This window comes from Pinus tabuliformis, chromosome 4_1 (assembly GCF_031772625.1).
Source record: "Pinus tabuliformis cultivar Carrire ecotype Pingquan chromosome 4_1, CPIR1, whole genome shotgun sequence".
In the NCBI taxonomy this organism is placed as follows: Eukaryota; Viridiplantae; Streptophyta; class Pinopsida; order Pinales; family Pinaceae; genus Pinus; species Pinus tabuliformis.
The window spans coordinates 763,008,427-763,021,764 of NC_142303.1; the positions used below are offsets into that span (position 1 = coordinate 763,008,427).

The window sequence follows — 13,338 nt, forward strand, 5'->3', positions numbered from 1 at the left end:
GCGACACTCCCTATATTGAATTGAAAAAAGTAGGGAGCGTAAATTTTTTTAAGGGAGCGTGCTCCCGACTCGCTCCTGCCCGGAGTGCTGATTGGGAGCGGAATCGAGAGGGGGGGAGCGCTCCCCCGCAACACTGAGCCAACATAATTCATAAGTAATTATCAAGAAAGAAGAATCAAACCCTAAATCCTGCTAGCATTGATTTCTCAACATGGTATCATAGCTAAGGTCGAAGAAGGTTGGAGATCACTTTGTTGGCTTGAAAGGAAAGGTTACTCCCTCTATGACAAGTTGCTTGGAGATGGGATTCAATATTATAAGAATTACAAGAAGCTGGATTGGAAGGATCATCTACAACTTATCTAATCAAACCAAAAGCGAAGGGTTTGTGGCTACTCTCATAGGTACTCTCGATGATGACAATGCATGGATGATTGATAGTGGAGCATCAAGACACATGATGGGAGAAAGTGGACAACTTCATACTCTATCAAAGGAACCATCATCTAATGTAGTGGAGTTAGGAGACAAAAACAATTATGCAGTGAAGGGCCTAGGATCTACATCATTGAAGCTGGAAAATGGAGCAAAGCTACACCTCAACAATATACTCTATGTTCCAGGTTTGAAAAAGAATTAACTTTAAATTTCTTGTTTAGAAGATATAGGAGATAGGGTTGCCTTTGTAGATGGTAAAGTTCTAGTGTGGGGAAAGGATTCAAGCATTGATAAGGCAAACTTTATTGGAGTATGTGAAGGAAGGTTATATAGAGTCATAACACCATCTCCTCAAGCCCTAGTTCGCATGGAGATCAATCCTATCGAACTATGGCATAGAAGATATGGGCATATACATTACAAGGTCATCCCCTCTCTTAATCAAATGGTAAATGGCATCCCCAACATCAAAGAAGATCGTGAAGGAATATGTAAGGGATGTGCTTTAGGAAAGAATACAAGGAAACCCTTTACAAGCAGTGAAACAAGGTCTAAAGAAATATTAGACCTCATTCATTCTGATGTGTGTGGGCGTATGTCTATCAAATCTCTTGGTGGCCATCTTTATTATGTGACCTTCATTGATGATCACTCTAGAAAGACATGGCTCTACCTCCTCAAGACAAAGGACGAAGTATTTGAAAAGTTCAAGGAATTTAGATCTGAAGTGGATACCTTAACTGAAAGAAGGATAAAGACTTTGAGATCTGACAAGGGTGGAGAATACACTTCAAAAGAAATAATTGCATATTGTAAAGAAGCAAGTATTAAGAGGGAGCTCATTGTTCCCTACAATCCCGAGCAAAATGGAGTTGCAGAAAGGAAAAATAGAACACTTGAAGAATGTATATGAACTATGATTTTTGATCAAGATCTACCAAAGTTTCTATGGGGAGAAGCAACAATGACCGCAATATATATACAAAATAGAAGTCCTCATAGAATCCTTGAGAATATGACACCTGAAGAAGCATTCACAGGAAAGAAGCCATGTGTGGACCATCTTCGAATCTTTGGGTGTCCCGCATACATCCATGTTCCAAAGGACAAGCAAAAGAAATTAGATTCTACAAGCATTAAAGGGATATTCGTTGGCTACAGTCTTTCTTCAAAGTCATATAAAATCTACATCAAGGAAGGAAGACAAATTGAAGTAAGCAGGGATGTTATATTCGATGAAAATCATGCCTACAAAAGATCCAAGGATATTTCAATTGATTCCGATGACAACCTATTTGAAGAAGAAGAGCACCATGATAAATCAACTACAAACCAAGAAGAAGAAGAAGAAGGACCAAGTGGGCCTATTCAACCTATGATCATAACTGAAACAAGGAAGAGGCCAAATTGGTTAAAATTCACTCTTGAAGATGCCGAAGGACATGGAGCTACTAAAGGAACTTTTAGAGAAAGCAAAAAACCGAAAAGATATTCAGGATATGCGGCAGATATGACAAAATTAATAGAAGCTGAACCAACTACATTTGAAGAAGCTGCTCATCAAGAAGAATGGAAGAAGGCGGTGCAAGAATAATGTCAATCCATCATGAAGAATGGGGTTTGGGAAATCCTTCCTAGACCAAGTGACAAATCAGTTGTCACTGCAAAATGGATTTACAAAACCAAACATGCTATTGATGGAAGCATAGACAAACAGAAAGCTAGATTCGTTGCAAAGGGTTCCTCGCAAAAGGAAGGCATAGACTATGAAGAAACCTTTGCTCCTACTGCCAGGTATACTAGTATAAGATCTTTGGTTTCGCTAGTTGCTATTATGGGATGGAATATCCATCAAATGGACGTAAAAACAACATTTTTGAATGGAACCATCGATGAAGAAGTATACATTGATCAATTAAAAGCCTTTGAAATAAATAGCAAGGACACACATGTTTGCGAACTCAAGAAAGCCCTATATGGCTTGAAGCAAGCTCCTAGGGCATGGTATGCAAGGATGGATGCATATCTCTTAAGAATTGGGTTTGTCAAAAGCTCTGCAGATCCAAACCGCTACATCAAGGTGGTGAACAATGAACCAATCATTATTCTAGTATATGTGGATGATTTGTTTATTATAGGTGTGGAGCGTAAAATACAAGAATGCAAGAAAATGCTGGTAGCCGAATTCGAAATGAAAGATCTAGGACTTATGCATTATTACTTGGGTTTGGAAGCTTGGCAGAAACTGGGAGAAATATATTTGGGTCAAGGAAAATACATAATCGAAATATTGCAGAGATTCAGTATGATGGATTCCAACCTATGACTACTCCTATGATCACTAATCTCAAGAAATTGAGAAGCTCCGACTCTAGTCTCGTTGGTCCTACTAACTATCGTAAGTTGGTGGGTTCTCTGATGTACCTGGTAAATACAAGACCTGATATCTGTTTTGCCGTAAATGTTCTTAGTCAATTTCAGTTGGAGTCTCGTCATGACCATTGGATAGTTGCCAAGCATATTTTGAGATATCTAAGTGGCACCATATATCATTGCGTAAAATATGATGGAAAAGAAGTCAATAGGTTATACCAATTTGGATTGGGGTGGCAGTGAGACTGATGGAAGAAGCACTACAGGTGCATGTTTCAGTATGGGATCCACAATGATTTCATGGATGAGTAGAAAACAAGATTCTGTTGCGTTAAGTAGTGCTGAAGCAAAATATGTTGTTGCATGTGAAGTAGGAAAGGAAGCTGTTTGGTTAAGGAAACATTTATCATATTTGTTTGGCAAGCCTATGTATCCTACTATAATAAATTGTGATAATCAAAGTAGCATCAAGATGTCTGAAGACCCCGTATTCCATGCAAGAATGAAGCATATCAACAAGAAGTACCACTACATTAGGAGCTTGGTACAAGATGGGGTCGTAAAGCTACAATATATTCCGACATATGAACAGGTAGCTGATGTGCTGACAAAGTCTCTTTCGAATAAGAAGTTTGAGTATTTTAGAAGCATGTTTGGGTTGGTCGATATTACAAATTTAGTTGATAAGGAAAGATGAAGCATCTAATGGCGGATGCTTGGGAGGACATTTGGCCGACCTATGTGTGTTTTGATGTCTAGTTCTCGAAGAGGGAGGGAACCTTGGATACACACCTAGATCCCTGGGGTGATGGTACCTAAACTGGTTGAAAGCTTTAATCTATCTTAGTCCCACCTGGATAGAACCCTGGTCAGGAATCTAGTCCGCAACGTTGACTGTGCTAGAACTCTTCATAGTTCAAGATCATTTTGAAATCTTCCATGTACTTGTATATATATGTAATTATGAATACCTCCCTAGTTAAGAGGGAGTGTTGAAGAATGTAACTAGCTTCGGTCTTCATAATTGTACTTGTCAAAAGAAAATTTTATTATTAAAGAAAATGACTTATTAAAGCATGGGTTTCATGCTTGGGTCAATGTTTTCTAGGTCAAAGTCCCCATTGAGGACTTCTAGGTTTTGTCTTGAGTCATTAGAGTCATTGTCATTATTATTAGACCCTTCTTGGGCTTTTGTATCATGTAAAAAGAATTATTTTTGAGTCAAAAAGGTAATTTGTCACCTCCACACCAAGTTGGCCCTGCCCTCAACAAGTCAGCCTGGATTAGGGCAATTCGACCTCACAAGAAGCCTATATATTGAGCAGCTTGACTTCATTTGGAGAGCATCATCAACAAGTTCGATCTCTAAGAAGCAGTAGTTGGAAAAGAGTGCGAAGTTGCAAGAGGAGAGAAGCTGGGAAGAGGAAAATCAAATTTTTGGGCTACCTTTCTTTCACACGTGAAGATATTAAGCTGAAGCTGGGGCCAAAATTTTGTCTTTGTTGCAGGGTCGAAGTTTTGAAGTTGGGGGTTGAAAAATTGCTGCTGGGGTCGAAATTCTGATCTGAAGCTGCACCTTGAAACGTTAACACTTGGAAGGCTGAGGACACTTACAAGAAGGGAGGGCTTACTTGGTGGTTGAAGGAGGTTTGGAAGTGTCTCATCTTGATTTGAATCTACTGAAGGAAGAGTTCTTGACTGGGTTTTCCCCTTATAGGGATTTTGCCCTGGCTGTGTGCCTACATCTTGTGTCTCTTGTTTTTGTGATCTTCATACACATATAATTTGGTAATTGCTTGATGAAAGATAAACTAAATAAGTAGTAAAAGAAGCCAACATAATTCACAAGTAATTATCAAGAAAGAGGAATCAAACCCTAAATCCTAATAGCATTGATTTCTCAACAAGTCCATGACCACACCGATGGCGATGAATTTCAAGAAGTTATGTGGAGAAGTTGCAGGACCTGACTTGGCAAATCCCTCTGAGTATCAAAAATTGATTAGGGCATTAATGTTCTTGGTGAACACTAGACTGGACACATGTTTTGTTGTTAACACTCTGAGTCATTTTATGACTGAGCCCTTGCATGCACATTGGGTTGCTGCCAAACATGTGCTGAGATACTTACATGTAACTATCAACCTTAGTTTGAGATATGCTGTCGGAGATGTGAGACTACATGGATCACTGATGTTGATTGGGGCGGAAATAGTATTGATAGGAAGAGCACATCAGGTTGCTGTTTTAGCCTAGGGTTTGCCATGATATCTTGGATGAGTAGGAAGCAGAAGTCCGTTGCTCTTAGCATGGCTGAGGCTGAGTATATTGTTGCTAGCATGGCTAGTTGTGAGGTAGTATGGTTGAGGAAGCTCTTTGGAGAGCTGTTTGAGCAGGTATTGTATACGAGAATGATATATTATCATTTATGACAACAAGAGCGAGATCCATCTGGCAGAGAATCTCGTATTCCACAATGGGTCCAAGCATATTGAGATATCACTATATCTGGGATATGGTGTTGAGAGGAGCCGTAAAACTCCATCACATTTCGATAGATGAACAAATAGATGATATTCTTACCAAGCCTTTGCTAAAACGGAAGTTCTTGGTCTTCAGAGAGTAGCTTGGACTAGTGGATGTGACCCTCTTGGGAAAGGGTCACGGCTGATCAAGAACACTGAGCTATGCTCTTCCCCCCTGTTTGAGCTCCCAGGGCGAGAATGGAGTCGAAGGGCTTCTGGGGTTGAGGGAACTCTAGACAATAGGTGCGTGTGATCCCTACCTTTTATGGTAGGTTGGGTATCTCCCCTATTGTCACTATAGGGTGTTTGTGATCCTTGTTATTTATGACAAATTGGGTATCTTCCCCTATCTAGTCTGGGACTTGACAGAGTATACCCTAGTATGCATCCTACCCATAAGCTGGACTTGTTGGGATTGCCACCCATTTGGCCAATGGGTGAGGAGACTTGGGTGTGTGTGATCCTTACCACTGGTAAGTTGGGTATCTCCCCCAAGGTAGAGGATGCAGGGGTTCTTGAGGGTCAACATGGGAAGATCAATGAACAATAGGATGGTTGTGATACTTACCCCTCATGGTAAGTGGTATCTCGCCTATTGTCATTGCATTAATAGGATGGTTGTGATCCTTACCTCTCATGGTAAGTGGTATCTCGCCTATTGTCCTTGGATATAGGGTGGCAGATTTATCTCCCCTATGATGATTCTTCTTCTTTAGATTGAGAGTGTTCAACAGATGAGTAGAGATGAGATATGATATGATACAACGACGATGATGACGAGACATCTGAGATGAGATTTATGATGCAGTTGGAAATTCCTCCCTAGTTGAGAGGGAGTGTTGAAATTTGGCAGCTCAGGGAGAAATTCCCTCTTTTGGGAAGCCCTTCTCACCCTAAAGAAACCCTACTAGCCCTTGGAAGGATTTAATTTGCACATGGAAAAATATTACTTTTAATGTGGAACCATGTCATCACAAAAAGTACAAGTTGGCCTGAAAGAGGGAATTTGACCCCCGAGACCACATATAAATAGACATCACTTGACATCTCTTGGAGGCATCATCACACATTTATCTCTTTCTCTTGGTTCGATTAGCTCTGAAAATTACAAGCCTGAGTTCACACGTGCGAAAGAGAGAGAGGCACTTCTGTTAACCAACATTGATCTTTTGATTTGGGATTGGTTTGAATTACTTTGACTTTGGTTGACTTGGGATACTTTCACTGATTTTTGATTTGTTCTTGGGAGATTGAATTTAGAAGGTCGTTGACCAAAATTCTTGGCATGCATTGACCACCTTTGATTGTTGTTCAAAAGCTAGGGTTTTTGCAGGTCAACTCTTTGACTTTGACCGCATTTGAAGGCTGCTTTGAGGACTATTTGACTGAGCAAAAGAGGCCGAATTGTTTGCTGCTTTGACTGAATTTTTCTAAGCACTTTGACCGTTGACTGGTTAGGGCAATGTTGATTACTGTTGACTTTGACAAAAAATTGCAAAATTCAGGTTTGGCCAGATTTGACTCTTCCCATATTTGACTGGATCTTGGTTAGTTGATTTGGTAGGTCAAGGCTTTGACCTTTGACTCATTGTTGATGTACTTGGACTATGTATCTCTCTACTGAACATTTGATGACAATCTAATAGAAGAATATTTTGGAAAGGGTTTTCCCCCTTGTGGGGTTTTTCCTTGGTCATTAACCAAATCTTCGTCTCTCTATTGCCCTTGGTTGTCTTCTATTATGCATATGGTTTTATGTTCTAGCTACAATTGTTTACTCTTATTGAAAGATTGAAGATAATCGGATAAAGTGATTGCTATTGGAAGAAGAATTGTTATAAGTGATTGTTGTAGCATAGAACATTAACAATTTAACACTAAATTTCCTACTTGTGTGAGCCGTAACCTCTATAATCCTGACGTCATCCACCAAAGATGCTCAAAATGCCATGTCCAAGGGTGATGAGGTGTCCAAGAAGGTATAGATGCCTGTGAAGTCCAAAATTTGAGGGTTAGCCCTCAAATTCACCTCATTTCCTCTTGTGGGTTCCCAAGATCCAACTAAGATGTCATAAAGTGGCCCCCATGGGTCTCCAACTGCTAAATGAGGCTTCCTCTTCTGCAACGTTAGGGTTTCCTCTGGTGCAACAAGCCCTTCCTAGTCTCTTAGTGTGAGACCATCCTCATTTAGGCTCTGAATCAAGTGCTGCCCATCAAGTTGTGTCAAGGCTAGTTTGGGGGCATGTTGGGTCCAGCCGTGTCATTTTGAAGAATCCTCAAATCTGGGTCAAAAGTCAACCAACGTTCTGGGTGTTGGAGGTGCTTTGGGACATGTACATCTAATAATGTTGCTAGGAGGTTCCAAACTCAACGCTTCACCTGTTTGGGCCAATGTACTCCTCTAAAGTGCTTGGGTACTTGTGGATTGGGTGCCCAAGGCCTAGGCTGCTGTACCACCTGACAAAAACAACATGGATTCTAGTGAAAGCAACCAATCATTAGTGCATCTAAGTGAACCAAACTTGAATGATAAGGGCAATTTAGTACTTCAAATAAGGATCCATTTCCAAAATCAGGACCATGATCTCGCAAAGGTATTTTTTCCCTTGGTAGGGGTGGCTAAAGGTCAACCCTATTAAGTGCCTCCAACCCCTAAGGGGAAGAAACATTTCCTTGGTCCACCCTTTAATTGATAGGTGCTAGTGAATAATAATAATGTGGTAATGGAGGGGAGAAAACCTCATGGCCAAGTGCCACAGTCAAAGGGACTAGCTCGTGGGGGTGTCCAAATCCTAAGTGTATTGATGTGAAGAGGGAGCATTTGTGGATGCATGAGTTACCAACTCAACCTTGGTTTTCCACCCCTCTTGTGTGCTTTTTACTTCTTGATTTTTCCTTGTATTATAGTTTATAGCTCAAGGGTTAGAGCTTGCTTTGTATGATATAGCAATTTTATTACTCCTTTAAGATGATTCAGTTTATCACTCATCGGGGTTGGGACATGTAAGGGTTCCTTTTTTTGATGTAATGGAGCATCATGTGCTGAGGAACCTGGTGATGGCCATATGAGGTAGTAGAGCTCATGCTTAGGCTTTTGCCAACGTGCTTATTCTTATGTCCTGGCCATCTTTTGCATTTTGACTTTTCTTTCTTTTATTTTATTGTAGCCATGATATACTCTTTCTATTTCTTTTCGCTGCATCAACCTCCCAGGGCAAAGTTGTTGAATTTTTTTTTTTCTAGTTGCAAGGAGACTACTTCCAATGATACATTTTTAACTTCAATAGAGCAGTAGAGATAATAATGAAAAACAATGAGACAAGAAACACCAAAATTTATTGAGACAAAACCTAATAATCTTTCCTTATGAGAAATTGTCCAATTCATCCAATTTTTACATCTAATTCATCCAGTCAAAATAATAGACCTTTGACCACAATCAATGCTAGGTCAAATTCAGTCAAAAGAGAGAGAAAATCAACATAATGTTCATTAGTCAAGCTTGATCAAGGGGCCAAATTTTGGCCCGTAGTTGTTGGTCAAAGGGTCGAAATTTGTTCCTACAATTTAACAAAGAAGCTTTGTCAACCCTTAGAATTTGCCGTGTGGTTAAGGCACAATCAAGACCCAAAAACATCTTCATAGATTTGGTCAACAATTGGTCAATGAATCAAGGAATATTCGGCTTTCAACCATAGGCTGAGATTCGGTCAAACCACAACAAAAGAATGCAAGTCAATGTTGGTCAATGTAAAGAACAAAAAGTCAACTTCGCTTGGTGAAAATAGTGATCTAAATTCTTCACACGTGAGAGCAGAGTCCTTGTAGAATAGATCTGAATTGTGAGTGATGTGATGATCAAATGGAGTGAACCTTTTGTCAATATATAGGCGTTCAATTGGAGGGGTTTTGACCAAGGGTCAAACCCCTTCATGAGGTGGGGCCGACCTGTCAAACTAGGGCTGACTTGGACATTAGAAACCAATTAATTTCTCCTTTAATTTTTCGTGATGAAAATACAGACTACAGTTAGGATGGGGGTGTCCACATCCTAAGTGTATAGATGTGAGGAGGGAGCATTTGTGGATGCATGAGTTACCAACTTAGCCTTGGTTTTTCCACCCCTCTTGTGTGCCTTTTACTTCTTGATTTTTCCTTGTATTATCGCTTATAGCTCAAGGGTTAGAGCTTGCTTTGTATGATGTAGCAATTTTATTACCCCTTTAAGATGAGTCAGTTTATCACTCATCGGGGTTGGGACATGCAAGGGTTCCTTCTTTTGATGTAATGGAGCATCATGTGCTCAGGAACCGGGTGATGGCCATATGAGGTAGGTAGAGCTCATGCTAGGCTTTTGCCCACGTGCTAATTCTTATGTCTTGGCCATCTTTTGCATTTTGACTTTTCTTTCTTTTATTTTGTTGTGGCCATGATATATTCTTTTTGTTTCTTTTAGTTGCACTACCTCCTAGGGCAAAGTCTTCGAGCTCTACTCAAGGTATGTGAACATATGAGTGCCAAATCCCCAAGAACCAATGACAAGTTGTACCCGAAGAATGGAGGTGAGATATGGGCTTGTAATGTGGGATGGAAAGTGATAAGTATGACATAGGAAAGATGGAACATGCTATCTCAATCATGGCTTCTTAGGTAGTGCTCCTCCTATAACCAAAGGGCCTTAAGTGAGGTCCCATTGAATTAGGGTCAAAGATTGACCCCCTTGGTGAGGTGAGAGAACAAGAATATAGTCAAGGTCTGCCAATCTTCCAGATCACCCCTTAATCCATACTAAATGGCCAAATACAAACAAGTATAATCACTCGATTGCTAAATGATCAAAGTACCTTTTGAATGGCAAACCGCCTTTGTCCAAGTGCTAATGTCGGATGGGTGAGAAGCACATGGCTGATGCAAGTGGCATAGGCACATGGCATATCATCAACTAATGGTGGCTGGTAGGGGCTGCTAGTTGTATGGCTGACTGACTGACTATTAAATGCAGGAGAAAAGTTTTCTCCAATGGGGTTGCCCATTTTGGTGGGTAACATGTCCTTTTATCTTCTTTGGAGATTAAAAGGGAGGAAACTATGCTTAGGTTTCTCAAGAGAAACTTGATGAAAATCTTGTTCAAGGAGATGTTAAAGCCATAAAACATTTGACAACATTTTGGTGAAAATTTCATTAAAACCCTATTTCTTCAACAGGAAGATGGAAGAATATACTCACAACAAATTAGCACAAAATCATCATAAAATTACCAGTCATCATCTAAGAGAGAGAGAATCATCCAATCAAAATATCTTGCCCAAGACAATTTGTTCAACTAGTGCTACATAGTGACTGAGAGAGAAGCTAACTAATGCACATTGATCTCCAAGTGTGTATGACAATGAATCCAAGATAAATCGACTTCCCTTTATTTATATAAGGGCAACCAAGTCAATTTTACATTAATGTAGACTCAAACCCCAAAAAATAATATCAAATGTGATTACAAGTTGGATAGTGTCATAAACATAAAAATAATAATAAGTTAATTAGTAATGAAAATTCAAAGGGCACATGCCCCTTTACCTCGTGACCAGTCAATGCTATAAGTAGACCATCACAAGGTTCATTGTAAAACCATCATTTTCCTATCAATCAATAGATATCTTATATTACAAAAATTCAAGTATAACAGGAATTGTTATAACATTGATATCACAGCCACCAATTTTGTTCGTTGTCTGTGTCATTACGGCCAAAATTCTATTTTTAGTCCGTACTATCTACTTCATTTTTTCCTTGGAAAAAAATCGTAATTAGGCCGATAGTCCTTCCTTTGAGTGAGCTTTTTCGTCTACCTTTTGTTTCTATGATTGACAGCTGGCGTGCACCTTCCACTAGCATATGATTGACATCTGTCATGCAACTCCATTTCTGTTTCTCCTCTTTGTCGTGCAACTCCATTTCTGTTTCTCCTCTTCAGCTTTCTGCTCTTCCTGTTCTCTTCCACGACCATTTCTGTTCCTCCTCTTTCCGCTTTCTGCTCTTCCTGTTCTCTTCCACGCCCTGCTGCAATAATGTTTCAGGACTCTTCCACTACTTGCTGCAATAATGTGTCCCGTTTCTGCTATGCACTCTGCTGTGCATGACCTAGCTCTTGGTTATTCAGTATACCCTGTTTACAGCTCCGTTTTCCTGTTCAGAAATTGTTCGCTTAGGTCCTCAGAGATCTTCTGTTCAAATTTCAAGTTAGTGCTCTCAAAAATGGGTTTTCTGATCCCATTCTCTCTCATTTTGCTTCCACCATTTTAATTTCAGTCCAGTGTTTTGTTATGGGTTTTTTTATGGCAGGTACAGGTTAAATCAGTTTTTTGCATCGAACAAATCAGTTTTCTGCCTCGAATCTGTAAGCCTTGCAGGTACCAGTGTAGCCCATTTTCCTGGTTCCTGGTTGTATTAAGTATTTGCTTGGCATCTGCACTCTGAATATTAACGGTATTGAAATTTTCATTAAAACCTTTGAACCTTCTACTGTCGATGGTGACAATGAAGAGCTTGCTTTCCTAGAGGTCTTTGAAAAGGTTTTTGAAAGTATTTTCTGAACCATTTCATCCCTTTCAACGCTATTTCTGTACATGTTTAGATGGTTTACGTATTTAGTGGCAGGAGAATGAGGGCTCAGTGGCTGCTGAATCAATTAATTGAAAGTATTCTCCGAATCATTGAACTTACAATGTTAATAAGTCAATAGACCAATTGCACAATTTACATTGTTCCTCCCACTTTGGTTGAAACATGGGTTTCACCTTTTGGAAAGAATCTTGCCAATTCAAAATCCGCTATTTTAGCATCAAATTTGTCATCTAAAAGTATATTGGGACATTTGATATCTCTATGTATAATGCGAACATCAGAATCCTCGTGTAGATATGCAAGTCCTTGTGCTGTGCCCACTATAATCTTCAAACGATTTTCCCAACTCAAATATGGGTTGACGATGTACTGCTGTGCCCAGGTTATTTGCAGTCTCTAAATACAACTGCAGGGACTGCTGCTGTGCCCTGGTTATTTGCAGGCTCTAAATACAACTGCAGGGACTACTGCTGTGCTTATAATCCAAATGCGAATAGATGGTATTCAATTCCTCTTTGTTTTCTTCCCCCGTCCATTCGTTTTCCTGTGGCAGCAATTGGTCAGCAGCTCCTTATCAAGGGGAGCTCGACTGGATCACACCATCTTGCAGTCTGTAATCCAATAGCAAAGAAATGGAGGCTTCTGCCTGCGTTGCACCGTCCTCGTTTGAATCCGTGCATTTGTGGAATTGAGAGCAAATTTGGCCCTACTGACAAATATGGCTGTGACGGCAGCTTTCAGGTCATTGTAGTAGGCGGGTCTTCACAAAATGGTAACAGCTATGAACCCACAATAGAAATTTATGATTCATGCGCTGATTCATAGCATGTGATTGGAGAAGTCCCCTGTGAATATGCTGTGAGGTTGGCTGTGTGGACACCCAATGAGAGTGTCTACTGTAATGGAGTTATCTATTTCCTCACATCTGCTAGACCTTATAATGTCATTGCTTTTGATTTAGTGAAGGGTACTTGGAGTGAAGTCATGGTGCCAAGGCCTCAGCAGCTCATCTGCTCCTTCCTTATAATGAGAAGAGGCCGGCTTACTCTTGTGGGAGGATTGGGTTCTCCCAAGAAGTGTAAATGCTTGAATATCTGGGAGCTGCAGGGCGATGGGTGGCCGGAGATTGAAACGATGCCTGGTGAAGTCTTCAATAGATTTTTTGTAGAGAAAGCTGATTTTGATTATAAGTGTGTTGGCAGTGGGGATTGCTTGTATTTTTTCAGGGATTATCATTCAGAGATATTGGTGTGTGAACTCTTTGAGAATCAGAGGTCTAATTGGAGATGGATATCTTGCTTCACTTCTGTTGGGTCACAGTTTCCAAGATTCTTGTTTAGGTGCATGTTAGTTCAGCCAAGTTTGGATGTTTTCCAATAAG

The 13,338-nt window shown here is 40.1% G+C and overlaps 1 protein-coding gene and 1 pseudogene across 2 annotated transcripts in view; both read left to right on the forward strand.

Moving 5' to 3' along the window:
* The window catches only part of LOC149178397 (uncharacterized), a 169,750-nt gene that overhangs the window by 10,615 nt on the left and 145,797 nt on the right, over positions 1-13,338 (forward strand). The gene's annotated exons all lie outside the window — the stretch shown is intronic.
* LOC149178398 (F-box/kelch-repeat protein At5g15710-like) lies at positions 11,436-13,337 on the forward strand (annotated as a pseudogene).